The sequence below is a fragment of the Neomonachus schauinslandi genome, chromosome 5 (assembly GCF_002201575.2).
Source record: "Neomonachus schauinslandi chromosome 5, ASM220157v2, whole genome shotgun sequence".
NCBI lineage: Eukaryota > Metazoa > Chordata > Mammalia > Carnivora > Phocidae > Neomonachus > Neomonachus schauinslandi.
Window position 1 is genome coordinate 89,785,373 of NC_058407.1, and position 26,547 is coordinate 89,811,919.

The following is a 26,547-nucleotide window of genomic DNA, read 5'->3' on the forward strand; positions in this document are numbered from 1 at the left end:
CCGTAAAAAGCTTAAAAACAAATCTCAGAAAGATCAAGCTTATCTACCAGTAAATTAATTGCCTGCCAAAACAATATGAAGGGTGATAAATCCAGATACAACTACACAGCATGTGAATATACAATCAAAAATTACTAGACATGGGGGCGCCTGGGTGGCTCAGTTGGTTAAGCGACTGCCTTCGGCTCAGGTCATGATCCTGGAGTTCCGGGATTGAGTCCCGCATCAGGCTCCCTGCTCGGCAGGGAGTCTGCTTCTCCCTCTGACCCTCCTCCCTCTCCTGCTCTCTGTCTCTCATTCTCTCTCTCGCAAATAAATAAAAAAAAATCTAAAAAAAAAAAATTACTAGACATGCAAATGAGCAAAACAATGTGACCAAATATCAGGAGTAATAAAGGCACATATAACAAATGAGATAGGATACTGCAAATAGCAGATAATGACTTTCAAAAATCTATCATAAAAATGGTCTGGGACTTAAAGAAAAAAATTGTTAATCCAGAGAAAATCAGATTGGTGAATCTGAGGAAAAAACAATAGAAATCTGAAAAAATAGATACAGACAGGATTAAGTAATAAAGCCTCAGTGACCTGGGGGACAATAGCAAATAGTCTAATATACAGGTAATTCAAATCCTAGAAAAAGAGGAGAGTATGGAGGACGAAAATATATTTGAAAACACAAAGGCTGCAAATTTCCCAATTTGATAAGAACAATAACATGGGGACCCAAGAATCTCAGTAAACTCTGAACAGAATAAAAACAAAGAAAACCCTAGCTAGGCACATCATTGACAAATTGTTGAGAGTAAAGAATAAACAGAAGATATTGAAAACAACCAGGGAAAAATATACATACATAAAAACAATTTTATGAATCATAGAAGACTTCTTATCAAAAAAATTGAAGACCGGGCGCCTGGGTGGCTCAGTTGGTTAAGCGACTGCCTTCGGCTCAGGTCATGATCCTGGAGTCCCTGGATCGAGTCCCGCATCGGGCTCCCTGCTCAGCAGGCAGCCTGCTTCTCCCTCTGACCCTCCCCCTTCTCATGCTCTCTCTCTCTCATTCTCTCTCTCAAATAAATAAATAAAATCTTTAAAAAAAAAAAATTGAAGACCAAAAGACAATGGAGAGACATTTTTTGAAGTGTTAAAAGATGAGAAAAATGGTAGGAGGAGGCAACCCTGTATTGTAAATCCAGTGAAAACATTCCATCTTCTAAGTAAGGTAGTAATAATAGAGAGAAAATTAAGAGAATTTGCTGACAGCAGAACAAAAATTCTAAAGGAAATTCTTCTCAAAGCATGGTATTAACATTAAATGTAAACTTGAATCTAGAGGAAAAATGAAAAGTACCAAAAGCAGTAAATATGAGTATAAATATAAAAGACTATATTTTTCTTCTTTTAATTTTTTGTATAACAAACAACTATTTAAAGCAAAGATAAATTTCTGTTGTGGGGCTTAAAATGTATGTACATAAAACATAAAATAGTAAAGTGGAGATGGTAAATAGAATTGCACTATTAAAAAGTTCTTACATTTTATGTAAAGGGTTTAAATATCATTTCAAAGGGATGCATTCTGAGGACCTTGAATCAAACACTAAAATATAATGATACAAATATAAAACTATATAGATATAAACAAAGAGATATAACTAAATAGCCAATGGAGGACTTAAGATGGGATAAAAAATGATTAATCTAAAACCAGACAAGAAAGGAAGAACTGAGGATAAAAAACACACACAAAATGACGAAAATTTTAAAACTACAAAATGGTATTAAATCCAACCACATCAATAATTATGTCATATGTAATGGTCTAAACTCTCCAACTAAAAAAGGAGAGGTTGTCAGACTGAATTAAAAAGCAAAACTCAACTAAATGCTATCCCTAAGAAACACACTTTACATATAAAGACACTGACAGATTGAAAACAAATAGATGGAAACAATGCACACTGAAAAGAGTCAGCATAGTAAGTCTGGAGTAGTTATATTAATAGCAGATGAAATAGACTGACTTCAAGACAGAGAAAGTTATTTAATAATGATAAAAAGGCCAATTCAATAGAAATCATAATAAATCATAAATTATAAATGTATATGTGCCTAATATAACAGAGCTTTGAAATACATGAAGCAAGGGAGTCTGGGTGGCTCAGTCATTAAGCGTCTGCCTTCGGCTCAGGTCATGATCCCAGGGTCCTGGGATCGAGCCCCGCATCGGGCTCTCTGCTCCACGGGAAGCCTGCTTCTCCCTCTCCCACTCCCCCTGCTTGTGTTCCCTCTCTCGCTGTGTCTCTCTCTGTCAAATAAATAAAATCTTTAAAAAAAAAAAAAGAAATACATGAAGCAATACACTGACAGAATTAAAGGAAGAGAAATCTACAAAAATAGTTTGATACCAACACCTCACTCTCAACAATTGATAGAACAATTAATTATATAAAACCAAGTAATAACGAGAAAAGAGATTTAAACACCATAACCAACTTGACCTAATTCATACTTAATCACTATATACAACTGAATTTTATATATGCATATGCTCTTTTTTTTTAAAGATTTTATTTATTTATCTATATTAGAAAGAGAAAAACAGAGAGCGTGCATGTGAGGGGGGAGGAGCAGAGGGAGAGGGAGAAGCAGACTCCATGTTGATTGTGGAGTCCAACGCAGGGCTCAATCCTACAACCCTGAGATCACAACCTGAGCCAAAACAAAGAGTTGGGTGCTTAACTGACTGAGCCACCACCCAGCCTTTAAGTTCATATGAAATATTTACCAAGATGAACCATATGCTGTGCCACAGAACAAATTTCAGTAAAATTTAAAGACTGATATCTCATGGAGTACATTCTTTAAACACAACAAAATTAAATTAGAATTCAATAAGGATAAGATTTCTCCATATCCTTTGGGCTTAATTTACTCATCTAGGAGGTAAAAGAAAAGAAATAAAAAGCTGGAATCAATAAAATAAAAACCAGACATACAATATAGAAATAAAAGCCAGATTGTTTCTTTGGGAAAAAATAATAAAATTGGAAAACCCCTACCAAGGGATTATGAAGGTCGGGGGAGGGGAAAGATAGGGAGGGGGAGAGGAGGGGAGAGGGAGGGGAGAAGGAAAGGAAAAGCAGGAGGGGAAGGAAAGATGAGAGCAGGAGAAGAGGAGAGGGGGGTGGGGGGAGAAGAAATGGAGGGGAAGGGAGGGGGAGAAGAGAGGAATGGGAGGGGAGAGGGAAGGGGCTAGAGAGAGAGTGAGAGAGAGAGAGAGGAAAGAGGAGGAGGAGCAACAGCAGGAGCAGAACAGAAAAAGGGATGGATGGAGAGACCACAATTTACCAAAACCATAAATGAAAGACAAATAGCTGCAGATGCCACAGGCATTAAAAGGAGAATAAGGACACATCATGGATAACTCTATGCTGATAAATTCAACAACTTAGATGGAATGGTTAGATTTCTTGAAAGACAAAACTTAATCAAACTTGAGGAAATATGAAATAGAAAATCTGACTAGACTTATTCCTACTAAGGTAACCATAATAACAAACAGAAAAATTCCGTGAAGACACCACACCTAGATGATTTCCCTAGTGAATTATATTAAATACTTAAGAAAGAAATAATACCAATTTTACATAATGCCCTTCCGCAGAAGGGAGAGATGGAATACTGCCCAGATTGTTGGGGCCAGCATAATTCTAATACCAAAAGCCAGACAAAGATATAACAAAGAAGAGAAAATTGCAGACCAATGTGCATCATAAACCTACATGCAAAAATCCTTAACAAATTCAACATATTGAATTTGGCAATATGTAGAAAGAATAAAACATAATGGCCAAATGGTGTTTATCCCAGGAATGCAAGTTGGCTTAACATTTGAAAATCACTGTAAGTCTGCACAATGACAGGTTAAAGGAAAAGCCATATGATTACCTCATCTGATAAGAAAGCATGTGACACAATTATGTGCCAGTCATGATAGAAGTTCACAACAAATAGGAATAGAATGGAATTTCCTTACTCTGATAAGGGTATTTATTTAAAAAAAAAACAAAAAAACCCTGCAGTTTACTTAATGGTGCAACACTGAACACTTTTTCCTTAAAATCAGGAACAAAGCAAGGATATCAGTTTTCATCATTTCTATTTAATAGTATCAAGAAGATCTTACACAGTGCCACAAAGCAAGAAAAATACAAACTACATAAAAATTAGGAAAGTACAGTCTTTATTTGCAGATAACATGATTGTTTATGTAAGAATATTTGAGGTCATTCATGAAACAACTACTAAGAGAATTTAGTAAGTTCTCCATACGAAGTCAATATGCAAAATTGATTTTTTATCTATACACTTGTACCATACAATTAAAAAATAAAATTTAAAATTCTATTCACAATAACATCAACACAAAATACTTAGATATAAATTTAGCAAAATATCTAAAGACCTGTATACTGAAAACTAGAAAGCAATGCACAGAGAAATTAAAGGTCTAGGTAAATGAAGGATATATTAAATTCATGGATTGAAACACTCAATATTGTTAAACTGTTAATGCTCCCTAAATTGACATATATATTAGAAAACAATCTAATTATAAATGCAGCAGGATTTCACTAAAACTAATAAGATATTTCTAAAATTTAAATGGAAACGCAAAGAACCTACATTAGTCAAAATGATTTTGACAAAATCATTGGAAGGCACCACCATATTTCAAAATTTCCAATTAACCTACATTAAATAAGATGTGTGGTGTTGGCATAAGGATTGGCAAGTAGATTGATCAAATAGAAAAGAGGGCCCAGAAATAAACATACTTATACAATTGACTGAATGATGATAAAACTATTCAGTAAGCAAATAAACATCTTTTCCAAGAAAGATTCTGAAACAACTGGCTATCTGCATGGAAAATAATTCATCTCAAAATTTATCTGAAAAATTAACACAAATGTACATATGTAAATGCTAAACTTACAAACTAAAATTTAAAATCTAAATATATAAAAAAATTTAGGAGAAAATCTATCTTTGCAATCCAGGATAAGGCAAATACTTCTTAGACAGAATACAAAAAGCAATAACCACAAAAGAAAAAGTGTTAGATTTCTGTTTATCAAGACAGTCTTAGAAAATAAATTGGCAAACTGCCAACTCAGAGAGTATATTCTCAAGACATATATCTGACAAAGGTGTATATCCAGAATATATAAAGAGTGCCTACAACTCAATGACAAGACAATCCTACTTTAAAATGGTGGGGGTGGGGGGAATTGGGACACTTCACTAAGAAAGATAGAAGAATCGCATATAAACACAAGAAAAAAAGTTGAACACATTAACCAAGGGAATGCAAAATAAACCTCAATGAGATCAACTACATACCCACTACAGTGGCCAAAATTTAAAAGACTAACAGACAACATTAAATATCAGTAAAGATATGAAAAAAATAGAATAGTCATAAATATTGGTGGGGATATAAAGTAGTACAAAATGGTACACTTTGGGGAAAACCTTGGCAGTTTCTTTCATTTCCCATCATCTATCTTGTAACCTACCAATTCTCACGAAAAAGAAAAAGAAAAAGAAAGAAAGAAAGAAAGAAGGAGAAAATGGATATCCACAAACTTATACACAAATGCTTATATCAGTTTGACTTTTAATAGTTAAATTTTAGAAATAACCCAAATGCTCACCAATAAGAGAATAGACAAACAAATTGTGGTGTACTCATACAATGGGATAGTATTCAGCAATTAAAAGGAATAAAATACTTACATATGCAACGAGGTAGGTAATTTCAGACAGTGTGCTGGGTGTTAGAATTGGGACGCAAGAAAGTATCAACTATGTGATTCTATTTATAGTTAGTATGTGTTGTGGGTAGCACTGTGTATTGTGTAAGACTGATGAATCACAGACCTGTACCCCTGAAACAAATAATACATTATATGTTAATAATTTTAAAAAAGGTAGTTAAGAAAAAAAGTCTAGGCAAAACTCACCTAAGGTGGGAAAAAAAATCAGAACAGTGATTGCCTGAGTTGGTGGTTATGTGGGAAAGTCCTCAGGGAATGTTGGGGAAATGAAAAGATTCAATGTCTTCATTGGTGTGTTGGTTGTGCAGGTGAATGCATTTTTCAAAACTCAAATTGTATACTTAATATCTGAACATTTCACTCAATGTAAAATTTACCTTAACAGCAACTAAATCCATAGGTATAATCAGGGTGGTGTCATATGGTGAAAGAACATTGCCCCTGATCTAGAAAAGCTGAAAATGAGTCCAAACTCTACCTAGTGACCTTAGAAAATCATTTTAACTTAGTACTTCAAGTACCTATTTTTAAAAATAAGACATCAATATCTACACTTCATTCAGTTAATCTTAAAGAACCTACTATATGCCAGGGGCTTAATAAGTGATTCTATTACATCATAGGCTTATTATAAAGTTCAAAGGAGAATATGAAAGTGATTTACAAATGATAAGACAGTATACAAATGTTATGAGTTGTTACTGGGTTAAGTAATAGAAACCACCTCATAGAAAAGAAAAAAAAAAAGATGTATTTAGGGCTTCAAATTGGAGACACATCTCATATATAGCAGAGACTAATTTCTGCCTTTTTAACATGAAAGAACATGAGAGATCTTAGATGAGAGGGAATATTTTAAAAAGCAAACTACACACAGCCCTTTTGGTTTATGATCACAAAAAGGACTCATTTGTGCAATCAAAGTCGGTTCCCAAGGGAAATAGCAAACCTAAAATCAAAAGCTTAAAGATCAAGAATTTAAATCCCTGAAGTAGAACAGTTGACCCAGAATGAATCAGAAGGAAAGGTTCTAAACAAAAAATAGAGGTAAAACTAGGATTATAATAGATCAGTTCAGATAATTTTAACTTTATTCCATATGTATAGTAAATTAAAATATGAAATTCTTTGAACAGGAATAATCATTGATTTTTTAAAATTGTTTAAACTTAGAAAATGAATGGTTTAAATCTACAGCTCAGAGAAGATAGTTCATTACTTTGAAGTAGAAGTAGCTACTTCCACTCAGCTCTGAACCTTAATTGGAATATCAACTTAGTATTTAAATGCAAGAAACAAGCCCCACACCATGCTAAGATGTCTTAACAAATTCTCCCAAATTTGGCTCCGTGGGATCTAAACTAAGTTTCTAAAATAGTTTCATCACTCAAGTTAATTTAGTAAACTTTATTTTAATGAAGACTCCTTTCCTTTTTCATTCCAATCCTGATAAACATATTGAATAATTTCGATTGGACATAAGGCAGTGGTGGAGACAGAATCTATTTCAAAATGGAGAGTGGAATTATGGAGGAAGTAGCCCCCCTCCCTGGCCTTTGCTTGCCTTCTTCTTACAGTAAATATTTCTAATGTAAATGCAGTTGATAAACCCTACAAAAATGTACATTATTTGTATTTCTATGCATTTAACTGATGCTTAAATCTTGTTTTCCAAAAGGGTGGCAGTGCCAGTCATGAGATATCCTATGAATTTAGGAAACCAAGAAACATTGAATAAAGATCCAACAGAAATGTCAGCCAACGTATTAAGTTAAAATAAGATAAACTATTAGAAGGTACCCAAAGTCAATGGGACAATACCTCCAGTGAGTGACTTACAGAGCAAGGGGTTCTGGAGAATTCCATTTGAATATTAAATATCCTTATATTGGCAATGTAGCACAGCTTAAAAACAAAAAAGGCTGACATAAACAGTTTGAGTCTGCTTTCACATTTTCAGAATAATGATAAGGCATAGCTATGTGTTCAGTCAATAAGGAAATACAGGTATAGGTTCTTCCTCCAAGACAAAACAAAACAAAGTTGCAACCATCCTAATGGCATGAAGAGGTTCATAACACCCATGGAAACTCTTGAGAGTTATTGCCTCGCCTTTTGGGCTAATTAAGACCCATTCATAGGGAATCAACCATTCTTATGTTTGTTACAAATTTTTGAGACCTATTTCATTGGGTGAATGGACAAAAGTAGGGGGCATTTAGAATCATCATGATGGTGATAGTAAGTAGATTAAAGAAAATTTAGAACTCTATAACCTTAATATTATATCTATTATTTACTGATGGTCTACAACCTGCCTACATTTCACATGATTCATTTTCTTCCCTCCTTACACTAGTTCTCAAGGAATATTTTTTTATCTCCATTAAAAAAAAAGAAATAGGCATTCAAACTTTAAGTAACTTACCTAGAATGATATAACTACTAAGGGCACAAGCAAGATTTGAACCCAAGTCAGCCAAATTTCAAGACTCATGGTTTGTTGTGTTTTTTACCATATCCACAACTGAATTCAATTTGTTCTCCTATGGTGTTTATAGTCTACCCTTTTCCACATCATAAACAATTCATTGTCACAAAGCAAAGGTAACTTATGACACCTTAGCTTAACCAACCCTAATGGATTTGGTCACCTATGTATGGTAGTATTTTTCCGTGTGACTGAAGGATCACATGTAGCCAGGTGACTAAAAAGCTCTTCTACCTCCATTTGAACATAATGATTCAAAATGTACATTGTCTTATCTTTTTAATCAAGGCAACCTCAGCTTAAGGTTAAAAAAGAGTTCTAAAATCCCCCAAAACTGGTTACTATAGACATAAGACTGGTGAATATGTTGTAGACTAACAGGTATACCAAAATACAGATGCTTTCCAAATGCTAAGTTGAAATAAGAAAAATTTTATTCAGTGGCCATTCTTAATGATTGGCACAAGAGAGATTAAATGGAAATTAAATGTTTTGAATAATGACATTTAGTTGGGTCAGTCTCTCATAGCTGGATATGAGATAGAACCCCAAGGGGTTTGCAGATTCTTTGCTAATTTCCTTCTATATGGCTTTTATTTGGCAGACATACAAACAAGGGCGCCTAGGTCGCTCAGTTGGTTAAGTGACTGCCTTTGGCTCAGGTCATGATCCCGGAGTTCCGAGATCAAGTCCCACATTGGGCTCCCTGCTCGGTGGGGAGTCTGCTTCTCCCTCTAACCCTACCCCCTCTTGCACTCTCTCTCTCTCACTCTCTCTCTCAAAGAAATAAATAAAATCTTTAAAAAAAAAAAAAGACATAGAAACAAACACATCACTTTTAAAGAAACAAAGAGATAATTTAAGCTTAAAGAGTGAGTAGTTACTCCAGCTTTGTTTCCCATTAGGTGGATATTTTTTTCAATTCAACATCATGGACACTAGTGTTAGATCATTTCTCAGAAGAAATATCCTGTCCTTGCTTATATTAGAATAGTTTTTGGTTCTAGCTGATACTTGTCCTCAGCAATCTTTGTGGCTCCATTTTCTAAAAGGCAACCAACTATTACTTGCCCAATAACATAAGGAGGTCTATACTCCTTCAAAGAATTTTAGAAATAAGTGAAAACAGAAACCCTTTAAGCAAAAGAATCATATGGGCAAAAATTAATTCAGGGCTCTGTGCCTTCTTTCTCCATCTTTTCTCTTACTCAACTGAAAGGTTCAAATATACTGGCTGTTTACATGTTTCCTAATCCTGCCTGCACAGAAAGCAATCTAACTTGCTTTTGCATGCAAGTTGTCATTTCCCCCAAAAATAATTAGTAAAGGAAGAGGCATTTAGAACAGGAGGCCAAAAGGGAATACTTTTTGGACAGAGGGAAAAGGTTGTTGGTGCCCTTCAAATTATACAACATAAAAACATAACAGGGTGAGCCCAGCCCTGAACAAAAAGGAAAATTTCTACCACAATCCTAAACTTTGCAGCTTATGTTTGAATGTTAGACATCTAACCACTTGGCTGACATTTAAACATATGGCTAACATATGCCAAATTTGTTTAAAGTTGTGTCCAAAAGTTCAAATGTGGAAGACTAAAAGTCCTTATTCATGTTTTCTTATTGTATTCTCCTGAAGATAAATCAATGCCAACATGTCTGTGTGTGTGGCGGGGCAGGGGTGGGGTGGGGAGAAATGAAGGAAATTTAGAGGGAGGGGAGACAATCCTTCTTTGCTTTTCCTCAGCAAATGGGGAAGCAAGGCAGAGCACTGAAAGTCTTACAGCAAAGCAAGTCTTTGTGACCAGTAGAATATACGTTTTCCATGATAGCTGAAGATAAGGGCATAGTTTATCCAGAGGAATGTGAAACTACCCCAGTTCCATGAAGAGGAGAATCGAATAGGGTGGATTAAAAAAAAATAAGCAAATATGTAAAAGCGTGTCAAGGTTCATTTAAAGTTTTACAATTATATTTAGCCTGTGTAGGAGCAAGTGTTCAGTAGTAGAAAAAATATTAGAAAAACAAAAATGTAACCTGAACTATAATTACATAATAGTTTGTGTTCCTACTTGTGCCTAGCACTTTTTAAGGAGGCATGTATTAATTATTTAAATCTCTCAGAATAATCCAAGAAAGTGGATATTTATTACCATTTACTATGCACTGAGAAACTAAATATTTTGGCCAAGTCAGCTTTGCAGAAAATGGTGGGGCCAGGATTCAAACTAAGGCAACCTGGTTCCAGAATTCATAGCCTTAGCCATATCCTATGGATGCTTTGGGCTGAGGAGGGCTGAACTGATCAAGTCTGCTACTATTTGAGAGAGCAGGAAGCAAGTTTCATCCTTAGAAATCTAAGGATTATTTTAAATTCTTCCTATATCCCTCTATCCATCTACCTCTCTGCAGTTATTAGGGGTAAAATACAAGATGCCACATGTGATGTATTCAAAAAGAACTATAGTTTATCAGCAAAGGGAAGTAAGCGGCTCCACAGGAAATACAGAATGAGCTCTCCAGTATCATTAGAAAAACACACAAAAGTAGGTTGATGGAAGCAAACAGTGACTAGTGAAAATATTGTCCTCTGCCTTCTACCATTACCAGAAAAGGATGATTCCAGAAATCAGTACTAACTAGTACTATAAACATTGGGCAACAAAAATTAGAAGAGGTATGCTCTTAAAGTACACTAAAGAAGCATTTTCAAAATGACTTTTGTGTTAATGAATAAGATTACATCAAAAGGGCAAGTACATTTATCAGTGGATTTTTCTTAAAAAGGATCTGAAATTGAATACAAATCTTTCCTCCAGCTGACATATCTATTTATTGTTTGTGATCATACCTAACATTCCTGTGGCAATACCTTTGTTCCTGTCATTCCCATATGACAGTAATCTTGCCAAACCTATAACATCTTCTTCAAGGCTTTTCCTTCAAGCCAGTCCTTTCTCTTGAAGACTTATCTGACCACATGTCTTATCTTTGAAAATTGTGACATTGAATACTTATACTGCCCTGTATATTGTCTGTATTTTATATGTTACCTTGTTATCTAAAGAGTATTGGCCCAATATTCTTACTGATTCAAACTCTGATATAAGTTTATAAATAAGAGATACTCAGCATGCATGATTTTATATTTTTATAATTACTATGAAATATTTTAAAAGGTGACAGGAGATATAAATATTGATTGTAAGTTAATAGCTAGAACCCCAGGTAATGACTTTTGGTGCAACAAAGTAGATCAGAATAATTTTACAAATCACAGGGACACATTGGTACTCTTGCCAAGATACACTTAAAATATTCTCTCTCACAATAGTACAGACTCAAAGAGACTTCACATCATTCTATGTTACAGTTTTTGAACTCACATATTTACTTTTTAAACCAGCACAACTAGGAAGCTGTAGTACTTGTAACTAACACAACCTATTAGCCACTTCTTTACTGATTTTGCAGGCAGCCATTGGAGTCATGAAGCTGGCCAACATAGGTTCTGTGGAGACTTTCAAAGACTCTACCTCAAAGCATTGGCATGTGGCCATTTATAGGTTTTGAGTTTCTTAAGCCACAATCCTCCCCAAGGGACAGAGTCACAAATATTCAGCTTATTCCACAAGCAGCAAGAATTTGTTAATTCTGCCAAGGCCCAGGAGTTTTCACACCTGCAGTAAAATTAGGTTTGGTTTGTGTTCTACCATAAAGTAAAAATATTTGGGTAACTTTCAATACATTAAGCCAAAGAAACATTATTTAAGCTACTAGGCTATAACAGCTATTGCCTGAGGAGATTAAAAATGAGAAATGGGGGTAAGGCAAAAGATGGGAGCATAGGTAGATCAGTGGAAAACCTTAGTACACAACATCTAAAATCAGTACCTAAAACCAATAACCCAGTGCCACTTAATAGCATTAACACTTAAACATCATGTGAAAAAGAAACTATGTTAAGTGACCTTTCCCTAAATATTTTAAACATTATATTGTGAAAAAAAATTTTCCTTCACTGTACAGTCAGGAAATAATACATCCTAGAGTTACAGGAATAAATAAAATGATATTAGTGGCAGAATTAGAGCAAATGCTCAAAAATGTTAAAACTCCTTATAGGTCTTTCAATGAACAAATCCTTTTAATAGGAGTCTAGAATTGACCTATCTTATTGGGTCTTCTACTCTGATGAAGGTTGTCAATGTATCAACATAGAACTTTCAGATATTACTAGTTCAGATATTACTCATCAAATACTCATCAACACCAAGATAATAGCTGATATTTGGTTAATTATGATTATACTCTCAACATTTAATTTGTATGAATATATTTACATTTCAGAACAAAGCAGAAAGTATCCCCACTTTCAAGATGGAGAAATTGAGGCATGGATGCATTAAGTAAACTTCTCAAGGTTACACAGATAGATAGCAGGGCTAAGACTTGAAGCAGTGTTGTCTGGCTCCAAAACCATTGCCCTTTTAATTACCAACTTATCACACCTCTGGCACTTGGGGATCTATAGGTAATAATTACGGTGAAATTACACCTTTGACTTAACTAAAGATAGTGAAGTAGAGTCATCTTTACACGCTCCCCTTCCTTAAAACAGCTGCAAATAACAATAATTTCCATAAAGATACAACACTGAAATATAAACTTTAAAAACTATGTACCAATAAGTCTGAAAATAAAATAATGGAGTAATTCAAACTGACCAGTGTTCTAATCCTATTTTTCTTGTCAAACTTACGAGGATGGGCTTGGGAAGTGATTTTACCTTTAGCTTTTGATTCTTTAATAAGACTAAAATACAACTATTATGGTAAGGATTAAACACCTGAGTCTCTGCCCTTTCCAGCTCCTGGAACACTTACTTTTCTAGCTTTGCAATGAAAAGAATGGTAAGACTTACCTTCCCCATAAGGAAGAATTGGTACAATGATATTGTAGCTAATGGAACTCAAAATGTCAGCTTTATTTATGGTCAATCAGGTGCTCATTTCTCTACTAAAGTGCAGTGTCCTTTGGCAAGACTGACTTTAACAATACGAAAGGCCATTTTTCCCCTAACCCCAAACTGAAAACATCAAAAATATGCAGGGCTGGCTTGATTTACTGATCCCGGCTAAGAAGCTGGAATAGAGAAAGCAGAGACTTAGTTGGCTCTTCCAGGTAAAGCCTCCATCTTTCTTTTTCCTCAAGGGGACTAGAAGAACAAAATAAGTCAACTGCTTTTTTGGCCGAGTGGTGCCTTTTTCCTAGTTTTAAAGCAAAGTACTCTATAAACTGGTAAAAAGCCATGACCCAATAAATGCACAGACTCTCATTATTCATCCTCCATCTGAACAGGAGAACAAGGATGTGAGGTAGAGTTTAACACTCTCTCCTATTTCCCAAGTGTGATGGAAAATTGAAATATCCTCCTTTCTGGGCCAAAATAGCAATGTAGTGTCATGCAGTGTCATTAAGATTCCACAAATTTTTGTTCTATCCTAGCCAGCAGACCGTACAGCCAAGCGTCTGTCAACCAGGAGTGTGAATGGCCCCCGTAGCTGTCCTTCCCAGGGCTATGCCACACTACTTTCAATGCCCTGATACATTCTCCTGAAATTCATGAAATGGCCACTCAGTGGTCACCCCCAGAACGCTTTGATATGGGTCAGAACAGATCATTAACTAACTCAAAGTTACGCTGTCTATACAAAAGTCAGCTTTATTCTATTTCTCATTTCCAAATTATGCTCAGTATTTTAATCCGTTATAACTCATGCAAGAGTGATACCCAAATGACAGCATCAGTATTATCTCCAAATGATACAATGTGCTGAAAATTAATAATATATAGATCTTCCAAGTATGAAGTTGTCAGAGAGAATTAAATTTTTAGATGGAATATTCTTATGCACTAAAAAATGGAAGTTCAAAATCTGTTTTCTCTTTAGCTCAACTCAGAGGACACTCAATCTGGGTTTCTTCATCAACTGCTGTGTCCTGTGCTGTCCCCCGCTGGTGCCTCCCAAACTGTTATTTCTATTCTAGAATTTGTGTGTACCTCTTTTTCCAGTCCTACTGAAAATGATATAGGCTATTATATCACAGGCCTCATCGCCATTAAACTTATAAAAAAAATTTTCGGCCCCCATGGCCAAATTCCTAGGAACAAAATTATTCCAGAACTCAAGACTACCCATACTTATGAAAGTGTACCAAGGCAAAAGCTTGGTCTTATCTTGGAAAGAAGGGTAGACAGGAAGTATAAGAGGTAAAAGAGAAAAATATATCTTGCCTTCAGTGGATCAGGATGCCATTCATTCTCTGAACAGTAGTCTGAAGCTTGCAATCTGTGAGGTGAAACTCATTTCCAAGAAATGTCCCAGTGAGAGGTAAATTGTCATCATATGCTTCCCCTATCCGAAGGAAAAAAATATCTATCACATGCATTGCTTTATTGCTCAGTCAAAGCATTTGAGACATTCCAGTCTCCGTGAGCTTTCCTTTTGCCCCTTGATCCCACATATTTAAAAAGTCTTAATTTGCATTTTCCCTTTGAGCTCTCTGTACTTAGCACTCTAGGCATGGAATTTGTGTAAATTATTTCTCATGCAAACACTGGTGCTTCTTATAAGTAAAGCTCCTCTCATTTTTAACCTGCAACTTCTCGAAGAAACACTTACTGCCCTTCTTTCTTTGCAGGCTTTTTATCTATTTCTGTCTCCCAGTAAGATCCCAAGGCATTCCAGCCCTCGGCCATATGTTGCCTATGTATCCTGTCTCCTAGGAGCGGTTTCCTCATTGACCCCACATACATGCCAGCTGGAGAACTATTCTCAGCCAATTCTCGAAATGAAGTTGCTGGTGATGCTTCCAAAGCCTATGGCCTCAGAGGCGCAGTGAGGTTCAATGGTCTCCCTCACCTTCTGAAGTTTCTAGATACATTAAAAAACTAAACAAATGAAAAAAGAGCCAGTTGTTAACTCCAGGAGAAATTAAAATTTATACAAGAAAAAATGTAATCATAATACACCAAGTGCCTCAGTGAACAAAATGTGCATAGTTCTAATAATCTAAACCTAATACCGATTTAACCAAAATGTGTCCAAAAAACACATTGGAATGATGGTGAAATGGAAGTGCATGAGAGCAGGGTATAATATAAAGGGACTAAATCATCTTCCCAAGTAGGAAGCCATCACACAATATCCTAATGTGAAATAAATCAAGGAATAGCCAATAAGCATACTACTCAGAAATATGAAAGTAAATTCTAGGAGCTGTAGCTAAAAATGTTGAAAAATAACTTTCCCTGGGGAGTAGGACTCGGGACAAGAAAATGGGTCATGTGACTGCTCTGTGTGGGTATGTGTGTGTAGTATGAGCCCTTGGATCTACTTGAATTTCTAAACCATGTACGGGGACTAAAATGAAAATTGAAAGTTAATGTACAATATTACACATACCAAACTGAGGGACCCCAGTTTTTAAAATTTTTTAAAGATTTTATTTATTTGAGAGAGAGAGAAAGAGCGGTGGGGAGGGATAGAGGGAGAGGGAGAAGCAGACTCTCCACTGAGCACCAAGCCTTACGCAGGTCTTGATCCCGGGAACCCAAAATCCCAGGATCACGACCTGAGCCGAAGGCACTTTTCCACTTCCATGAGGCAAAGAAATAAAAGCCATCTGGAAAACCCTATACACTTCGAGGAAGCTTTACTTGCTTGGGCTTCATAGTACCTTGAAGTTGAAAAGCATTGGTTGGGGGGTAAGAAAAAGAGATCAAGATGGGTAGGTGAATGCTCCGTGGAGGAAGATGTTTCTGGATTTGAGCAAATGGAAAGACAGTATGTCATGTTTGAGCTAGAGGCAGAGCTCCAGATTTGGAGGGAGTAGCTCCCATATGCCAAGCCAACTGACAAATCCTGCTGAGCCTGAAAAGGACTTTTCACGAGCAAAAAATGTCTTCTTCAGACTTCTGTGTTCCTATTTAAAAGAGGGGGCATAAAAGACCATTCCCACCTCTGGATACAGGACATAGCATTACACCTGCTTCGAAGACAACTTGGCTTTGTTGAAAATGCCAGTGTTACCTGGGCCACTGCCTTTAGCCAGGCTGATTCCATGCCCCATCAGTCCATGTGACTCCTCTGACTCCCATTTAATGTGCACAATCCTTGACCTTTATTGAATTCTTGTATCTATCCTTGAAGCTTTACTGATATTTATATGGTATTTTTCTGTGCCCTGTAATTAAAATTTGTGTCAGGATACTTGAAGACAAATAAAAGAATTGGAAAAACAAAACAGAAGAAAAGGCTAACAGAATTCTAATTTTTGAATCTGAGTGCAGGGTTGAGAAGTAAATTCATCGTGTATTTCAGTATATAAGAAATTATTAGAAGGGGATAGCAGTCATAATGTTTTTGTTTCATTGAATGCATTCCAGAAACAATTGTAACTTGCTTCAATTATAAATTGAATACATAACTGTTTGTTGATTTCATTTTATCCTGAAACAATCAAACAAGACCCAAGCCTCATAGTAAGCTTGCCAACATTACCTTCTTGCTTCCAATTATCTGGTCTGTTGAGACCAGAGTTGGCCTGGTTTCTGGTGATAACTTCTGCCTGGAACATTGGCATTCCCCCGTATTGCGATGCCTCTTGGCAGCTGGTCCCCTTCACGCTCTCCCTGCATATATAAAATGCTAGTTATCTGAATATCTCCTAAGGATATTAATACAATTCTGTGCTTTATTCTACAATAAACACATAACACTTTCCAATGAATAATATAGTTTTTTGGAACAATAAAAATATTGTTCATTAAATTTTAATAAAAATATTTTTTAAAATATTCAATAAAGTTTAAGATTTCTTTCAGTTTTTAGTCCTTAAGTTATATATGGCTGAGGATTTATAGTCACAGTACTGTTTTCTAGGGTCAAGCAGAAAAAAAATTTCTTCTTCGTAACATTGTTCCACCAAATTAATATAGGGTTATATTCATTTGTTTCTGTTGTTTTCAATTTTCAACGATACCAAAGGATTGTTTTTCTTCATTACTTAATTATTTTATTATGTGAAATATTTATATAGTTCTAAGTTCAAAACTCAATGAGGGATCTCAAAGAATTCTTGCATTAACCCTACATTTCCCTTCATTGTTTCCTTTTGCAAACATGTATGTTTTGCAAGTTATATATATCTTTTCCCTCTGTCTCTCTTTCTTATACAAAAAGCTAACATTCTATACATATTCTTCTGTACTTGGGTTTTTTTCACTTAACAATATATTTTGGAGACGATTATAATGTATAGAGATCCCTTTAATACCTTTAATACCTTTATTCCTTTACCACTGCTTGGTATTTCATGGTGTGGTTGTGTTATGGTTATTCAACCAGTTGCCTATTAATAATGATGCAAATTGTTTTGGTCTTTCACTATTACAAATAATGCCACAATGAATAATCTTGTATATATGTCACTTTTTATTTTTGCAAATTTACATTTGTGATAGATTTCCAGAAGTGAGATTCCTAAGTCAAAGGAGAAATTTCAGTGGGAATTCCACCTCTGTGGTCAAATCCTCCTCTACAAGAGCTGCCCCATTTTGCATTTTCACTAACAAAGTGTGAGAGGGCCTGCCTTCCTAGAGCCACACCAACAGAATATGCTGTGAAACTGATGGTAAGAAACAGTATGTCACTGTGGTTTTAATTTGCATTTCTCTTATTATGAGAAAGTTGGAGCAACACTTTTTCATATTCATCATTCATCAGGGTCATTGTCATTCTTTTTTGAAAATTGCATTTTTGTCCATTTTTAAAATCAAGTTTTTTTTTTTTTCTTATTGATATTTAGGAGGTTGTTACATATTAGGGCTATTAGTCAACAGTTTTTCCCCAGTGTGTCATTTGTCTTTTGTGTTTTTTGCCATGAAGAAGTTTGTTTTTGTTTTAATATGACCAAATGTATCAACATTTATTGCTTCAGAATTTTAAGTCATGATTAGGAAGTTTTTCCCCATACCTTGGTGAAAAAAGGAATTCACACATGATTTCTTCTAGACATTGTACAATTCCATATTTATGGTGCTAATTTTTTTTGGAATATTTCTTAGTTTGTAGTGTATAATCTGTATAGAATTTTGCCTTTTTCCAAATGGCTAACCAGTTACTCCAAAACTTTTATTAAAAAGTCTGTCCTTCCAGGGTGCCTGAGTCAGTTAAGCATCCACCTTGGGCTCAGGTCATGATCCCAGGGTCCTGGGATTGAGCCCTGCATTGGGCTCCCTGCTGAGTGGGGAGTCTGCTTCTCCCTCTCCTTCTCCCTGTGCCCCTCCCCCTCGCTCCCTGCTCATGCTCACTCTCTTGCTGCTCTCAAATAAATAAAATCTTTTTTTTTTTAAAGTCTGTCTTTCCATCCATGAATTTGAGTTTCCAAATTTATCATATACAGAATTACTATATTCATGGTCTATTTTTTTTTAATTTCTTTACCCTATTCCTTTAGCTTTCCTATTTATTCAATAATATCACACTCCCTTAATTATAGAGGCTTTAGATTATGTTTTAACATATAACAGAACTAGTCTCCCTCAAAGTAGTTTTTAGGTATTCTTGGTTATTTACTTTTCCATATGAAATTTTTAATCAATTCATGTGGCTCAAGAAAATAAAAATTTGATGGCATGGCTATTTGAGCTACATTAAATACATAAATTAGAAAGAGCTGATATTAAGTGATATTAAATTTTAAAGAGGAACTTGGTATACTTGTTTAAGTCAACTTTTATATTTTTCACTAGTGTTTTAAAACTTCCTTCATAAAGAGATAGCTTACTTTCCTTATTTTGATTGCAAATGGATTCTTCTATTTGATTATATTGTCTAGTTATTGTCTGTATATACAAAGGACAGGTAGGTATTTTTATATTCTTTATTCTATATTCTTTAACAGTCTAATTTTTTTAGTAATACTTCTGGTGCAATGTTACATAGTAGCAATGATATAGGATATTCTGTTTTGTTTCTGACTTTAGGAGGAATATGTTAGGTATTTAATGCTCTCCTGTTAAATAAAATGCTGGCATCAGGATGTGCATGCTATATTGTTTTATTCTTACATCATTGATTTTATTTTAATCAGCAACAGGCATTGATTTTTGTCAAAGGCATTTTCAGAATCTTTGGAGATTACCATATAATTCTTCTAGGAATATCAATGTACAGTTTAGATTAGTGGAACCCATAATATTAAACCAACCTTGCATTGCTGAAATACATCTCACTGAATCCATAGGTAATGTATATTGAATTCTGTGTGCTTTGTGACTTTCTAATTGATTATTTTGCATCAGCATTCATAAGCAAAATTATTCTTTTTGAAGTTTTCATCTGATACTGGCCTTAGTGTTATATTTACATTATGAAAGAATTTGGACATTTTTTTCCTATGTACTAGAATAGCATAAACAGCACTGGGGCTACCGAGATTTTCAAAGGTTTAGTAGACTTTCTCTACGAAATCATCTGGGTCAGTGATTTTGTGTAGGGAAGCTATTACACAACTTTCTGTATTATTTCAATGGAAATTGGTCTGCTTGGATCTGCTACATTAACTGCATTTTTAATAAAGTCTATTTTCCTAGAAACTTACTCATTTCATTAAGTTTACACATTTACTTGTAAAAGATATATAGAGTAGTTACATGATCATTTAAAATTATTTAGCTTTTCCATTTATTCCATTTTGTCAGTTATTGTATTTGTGTATCTGTGCCTACTTTTTAAACCGGACTAGAAAAATGCTTTCCATTTTGTTGATAATTTCATAAATAGGATATTTTTTTATTCTGTAATTTTTGTTTTCTAACTCTTTTTTTTTTTGCCTTCATTAATCACTCCCTTCTGCTTTTGCAAAGTTAATGTTGATGTTCTTCCTCTAAGCTTTTGAATTGGAGGTCTGGTTCACATATTTTTAATGAGCTATGGCTGTCTGCTACCCCGTCTTTCAAGAAATGTGCTCAGGAAATGGCTGTAAAATTTGCAAATCTTACTTTTGTATTTTCCTTCTCTGAAGGGTTGATGCCCCCCCAACCTGCATTTGATCACTTTCCAGTGCCTTCAAATAGTTGTGTCTTATGTAGTATACAGATTTTACAATTGTCATCTTAGAAGAGTTCATTTGACCAAACTATTGTGCCAATACCAGAAGCTAGAATGTCTGTCTGATTTATGGAAAAGAGACTGGGGAGACTAAAAATCAAAACAAAGCTATCTTATTTTCTTTATCACGTCTCCCTACATCTCACAGCCTCAGCATTGAGGCAGAAGCAAAAAGAGGGTTTATGTAGTGAGATTTTCATAGGATTTTGAAAGCATATGTGAAGTGGTAATGGTTTGCACTCAGGGAAATAAGATTGCCCTCTGAGCCTTAAAAAATAAAGTAAACTTATAGTATATTAGACATGAAATAAACAAAATTACCTTTCAGAGAATGAAGCACCCTGCCATGAAAAAGAAATAACTAATGATATTAACATATTTAAGAAAAATCACATAGATGTAAAAATCCTAAATAAAATATTAAGTTATAGAACTGAACAGGTTTATTATTTAAATTTTTAAAGTTTAAATTTTAAATTTTTATTGTGAACATTTTCAAACTTCCAGGAAAAAAGAAGTAATATTAAGATCAGTCCCTTTCTACTTCAATGTTTCTTTTCCTTTTTAATGCATGCTGGTAATGTAGGGTTATAACTCAGGAATATGAGGAGGTTAAATATCAAAAAAATCTCTTAAAGTAATTCACCACATGATAGACTTAAAAAAGGAAAATGTCAAAAGATTTTTTTTAAAAAGCCTTCTATTTTTTAGAAGAGAATAGAACTTCATTAATCTTTTACTTTCTCCCAATCATCTTTAAATATATATTTTAAATATATTTATATTTTATTATTTTATTTAAACATATATTTAAATATATATAAAAATTTTAGACAAACTTTATATGTTTAGGAACCTGACAAGAATTTTTGCCATTACAAGCGATTCCTCAAAAAGGTATTATATAGTGCTCGCTTCGGCAGCACATATACTAAAAAAAAAAAAAAGTATTATATGGCTTCCTAGTGACAAAAGACAAAAAAGAAAAACTATAATAACAGGTAGATATTATTTATTAATGATTTCATTTACAGTGAAACCCCAAGAAAATTACTGTATGAACTATAAGAACTGTAAGAAGTTAAAAAAATTTACTCAATAGAAGAGCCATGTACAAGAATTAATACTATTCCTCTAGTCCAGTAATAATCAACTATATAAAATGATATTTCACAAAATTTGCAACATTCCCAGTAATTAACAAAGAAAGCATAAGACATTTATAGAGAAAATTTTAATATTCTGTTAGAGGATCTAAAGGACTATGTATGTCTGTATGTGTGTATGGGTTAACAGCACTTTGCCTCTAAAATAATTGATGAATTATACACTCCATGAAATTCTAACTCAAAATCTCAGAAAGTTTTGAAAGGAGGGACCTTAATAAATTAATTCAAAAATTAATATTAGTGAATAAAAATCCCTGCATAGTTAATACATTTTGAAAAAAAGAAGAGCAAAGGTATTTATGCTCAAGCAACATTACAAAGACAAATACTTAAATTGTGTGGTGCTAGAACAAGAAAAAATAAATAGACCAGTAAAATAAGTGGAAAATTCATAAATGGACTTCTGTATACATGTAACTTATTATATGTATCTGAGAGATAACTGATAATGATGTGGTCAAATGTACATATTTATTTTTCCTTTATGGTTTGTACTTTTAGGATGTTAAGAAATAAATATATACATTTGACTACATCAAAACTGAAATTTCTCTTCAATTAAGGACATCTTAGACAAAGCAAATGGATAGAAGACAAACTGGGGAAAGTATTTGTAATTTTTAAAACTGACAAGGGAATATATAAGAAACTCCTAAAATGAGCAAGAAAAAATACTGAAAACCCAATATAAAACTTAGGTACATATGGTTTTAAAGAGCTAGAAAGCTCAATCAAAAGATTGAGGGCACCAGAATGTTCCCATAGTATTGCTAGTGGTAGCAGAGTTGGAAATATCTAACACGATCATCTCTAGTGGAATGGCCAAGTAACATTTGATATATACATAGGATGAAACTATTATTATAGCAGTTAGAAGCCATAACTGGACTTCTTAATTTTGTTGGTCATCAAGAACATAATGTTGTATGAAAAACATAGGAAAAAGAATGTAATTGTAACTTTTATTTTATAACATTAAATTTATATGTATATTAAACTGACAAAATCACACCTTGCATTTTTCAAGGATTAAAACATGTATGGAAGGTGGATTGGAAGAACATATATTACAAATACTAAAGTGGATGCCTACTGAGGGGATAAGGAAGTGGAATTGAGCTTGGGGACTGGTAAAGGAAAAAATAATAAGCATCACAAAATAAACATTAAGTCTTGGAATGCTGACCATAATTAGTCTGAAACTGAGGAGTGTGATCAATTCTACTCTCCTAAAAAAAAGAGAAAAATACTATTCAGTGGGTTTTTAGGAAGAGAGGCTGTGGTGGTCAGCGATAAAAGCACTGACTTTATTATTCACTTTCCAGAGATGAGAATGTCCTGAAAGACTGACTCAAATGTCCCATCCACCTTGCAGATTGGACTGGTACTCAGCAAGAATGCACCATTTTGGTAGATTATGGCCAGAGACCTAATTGGTAACAGTACACGTTCACTGGGGTTGGGGCAATTCCGTGGTGGAGACTGAATAGTCAAATTATCAGAATTTGATAATAGTAAGCATTTTGATCATATAATTAATCCCTCTGTTTTGAAACCATGCCTCCTGGTAACATCATTAGTTTGCTTATAGGAAAAAATATATCGATCAGAGCAAGGAAATAACTGTTGTATCTGACTGCCTTGTTGTTTAGTGTAAATTAAGAGTGTTGATATTTTGGGGGCACCTGGGTGGCTCAGTCGTTAAGCGTCTGCCTTCGGCTCAGGTCTGATCCCAGAGTCCTGGGATCAAGTCCGGCATGGGGCTCCCTGATCTGCAGGAAGCCTGCTTCTCCCTCTCCCACTCCCCCTGCTTGTGTTCCCTCTCTGGCTGTGTCTCTCTCTGTCAAATAAATAAATAAAATCTTTAAAAAAAAAAAAAAGATGGGCGCCTGGGTGGCTCAGATGGTTGAGCGTCTGCCTTCGGCTCAGGTCATGATCTCAGGGTCCTGGGATCGAGTCCCGCATCGGGCTTCCTGCTCCTTGGGAGCCTGCTTCTCCCTCTGCCCCTCTCTCTCTCTCTCTCTCTCTCTCTCTCATGAATAAATGAATAAAATTAAAAAAAAAAAAAAGAATGTTGATTTTTTTTTTAAATGGACAGAATGATGTGGGGTTTTTTTTTTTAAAGATTTTATTTATTTATTTATTTATTTGACAGAGAGACACAGCCAGAGAGGGAACACAAGCAGGGGGAGTAGGAGAGGGAGAAGCAGGCTTCCCGCAGAGAGAAAGTCAATTATCATATGGTTTCACTTATTCGTGGAGCATAAGGAATAACATGGAGGACATTAGGAGAAGGAAGGGGAAAATGAAGGGGGGGAAATTGGAGGGAGAGACGAACCATGAGACTATGGACTCTGAGAAACAAACTGAAGGTTTTAGAGGGGAGGGGAGTGGGGGGATGGGTTAGCCCAGTGGTGGGTATTAAAGAGGGCACATACTGAATGGAGCACTGGGTGTTATGCGAAAACAATGAATCATGGAACACTACATCAAAAACTAATGATGTATTGTATGGTGACTAACATAACAAATAAAATTTTAAAAAAAGAATGTTGATATTACCATTAATTTTTTTTTAAGATTTTATTTATTTATTTGACAGAGAAAGACACAGCGAGAGATGGAACACAAGCAGGGGGAGAGGGAGAGGGAGAAGCAGGCTTCCCACGGAGCAGGGAGCCCGATGCGGGGCTCGATCCCAGGACCCTGGGATCATGACCTGAGCCCAAGGCAGACGCTTAACGACTGAGCCACCCAGGGGCCCCTACAGTTAATTTTTTATAATACAATGTCTGAAGATACAAAGTTGAGGATGAGAACCTAGATCCTGATAAAATCATCAAAATGAGATTATTTTTGATGTTTCCTTATTTTAAAAAATTAGATGTTTGTTTGGATTTTTAAAAATATTTCCTAGTCCCATTTCAATATTTATGAGGAGTCTGAATTTGAATAATTAAAATGGAATTTCCCAATAAGTTTTCATTGTTGAGGGAAACTTCCAATAAAAAAAAAAAGTTTATTGGGCGCCTGGGTGGCTCAGTTGGTTAAAGCAGCTGCCTTCGGCTCAGGTCATGATCCTGGAGTCCCGGGATCGAGTCCCGCATCCGGCTCCCTGCTTGGCGGGGAGTCTGCTTCTCCCTCTGACCCTCCCCCCTCTCATGTGCTCTCTCTCATTCTCTCTCCCTCAAATAAATAAATAAAATTAAAAGTTTTAAAAAAAAAAGTTTATTACCTAGATCATTGTCTGAAGTAATTCTAAATTGTTATAAGATAATGCTCAAGTTTCCCTATGCATGGATATGTAAAACAAACCATGGCTCCCACCCTTACCTCCCAAAAATATCTCATAAAAACAAGGCATGATATTTAAAAATCAACTGCCTTCTTCCTTTTAATACCTTCTCAGAGTTGATATTTTAATTACACATTCAACCATTTATTTTTTAGTCCTGCCAGGAATAATTTATGCGGTTCTTTGCCATTTGAAATACTCACAAACTAAGGAGTCTCTGAGTTGAAATCATCTTTCCCTTTCCTAGAGAGAACCTCCTTGACAATGTGTGACACGCCCTCTCAAAGAGAGGAAGACCCAAAGGACGTTCAACCCTTGCTACCTAAAGAGTATCTGCTGGCGGGGCGCCTGGGTGGCTCGGTTGGTTAAGCGACTGCCTTCGGCTCAGGTTATGATCCCAGGGTCCTAGGATTGAGTCCCACATCAGGCTCCCGGCTCAGCGGGGAGCCTGCTTCTCCCTCTAACCCTCTCCTCTCTCACGCTGTTTCTCTCTCGCTCGCTCTCTAATAAATAAATAAAATCTTTAAAGAAAGAGTATCTCCTGGGAAATGCAGAGCCTCAGTCCCCACCCCACGTCTACTGAATTAGAATCTCCGTTTTAGCTAAAGCCTGAGTGAATCACATGCGCTTTAAAATTTGAAAAACACTGGTTTCCCCAAATTTGACCAATCATCAAAATCGAAGTAAAACACTTTTGAAAACATTTAGTCTTGGATCTTGCCCACGGAAGTTCTGATTCACTTAGTTTGGGGTGGGTCTAAATCTGTTTTTAAAACTTCCAAAGCTTGGTCAAATTCAGGAACCACTGTAGAAAATGTTTTCATCAGTAGTGCCCAAAGACTAATTCCACCAAGTGTACACAGCTGTTTGGTTGCATACCGGAAATTGCTGTCCTCTAACATGAGAGATGCCAAAGCAACTCTGAAGCACCTAACAGTGTATCCTTTTGAGGTAAATATTTTGTTCAACAGAAAACAAAATTGTAGCTCGCGATATGAAGTGATTTATTCAAAATCACATTGTTAGTTATTCTCAGACCAGGGATTGAACATAAACACCCAGCCTCAAAATATAGGATTCTTTCCACCATGCAAGAACTCTTCTTTCTTACATCTTTTACAATCATGAAGCCTATATTAAAATTTTTCTTTTTACACTTAGTTGCGCCCCAGTTGTGATTGCCCTCCAGCAGGGCAGGAGTATAAGGATGTGGGCAGAAGACCCCACCTCCACAATAAGTCTTCTCTGTTTCCTACTAAAACTATAAAGTATACAATTTACTAAGCTCCAAACTCTAAATTGAATATTATTTTCAAAATTCATTGGGAAATAAAACCCCATAACCTCACCACCCTACCACAACTTCTATTGTTGGATTGTCCCTTCTAGGTTTTGTATTATATACATTATATGTATTTACCCAGTGACAAGTAGGTAAATCCATATTTTTGAGAGGGAGTGAGAGAGAAAGAAAGACTCTCCAGCAGACTCCCCTCTGAGCATGGAGCCCGACATGGGGCTTGAACTCACAACCCTGAGATCAAGAGTTGCAAACTCTACTGACT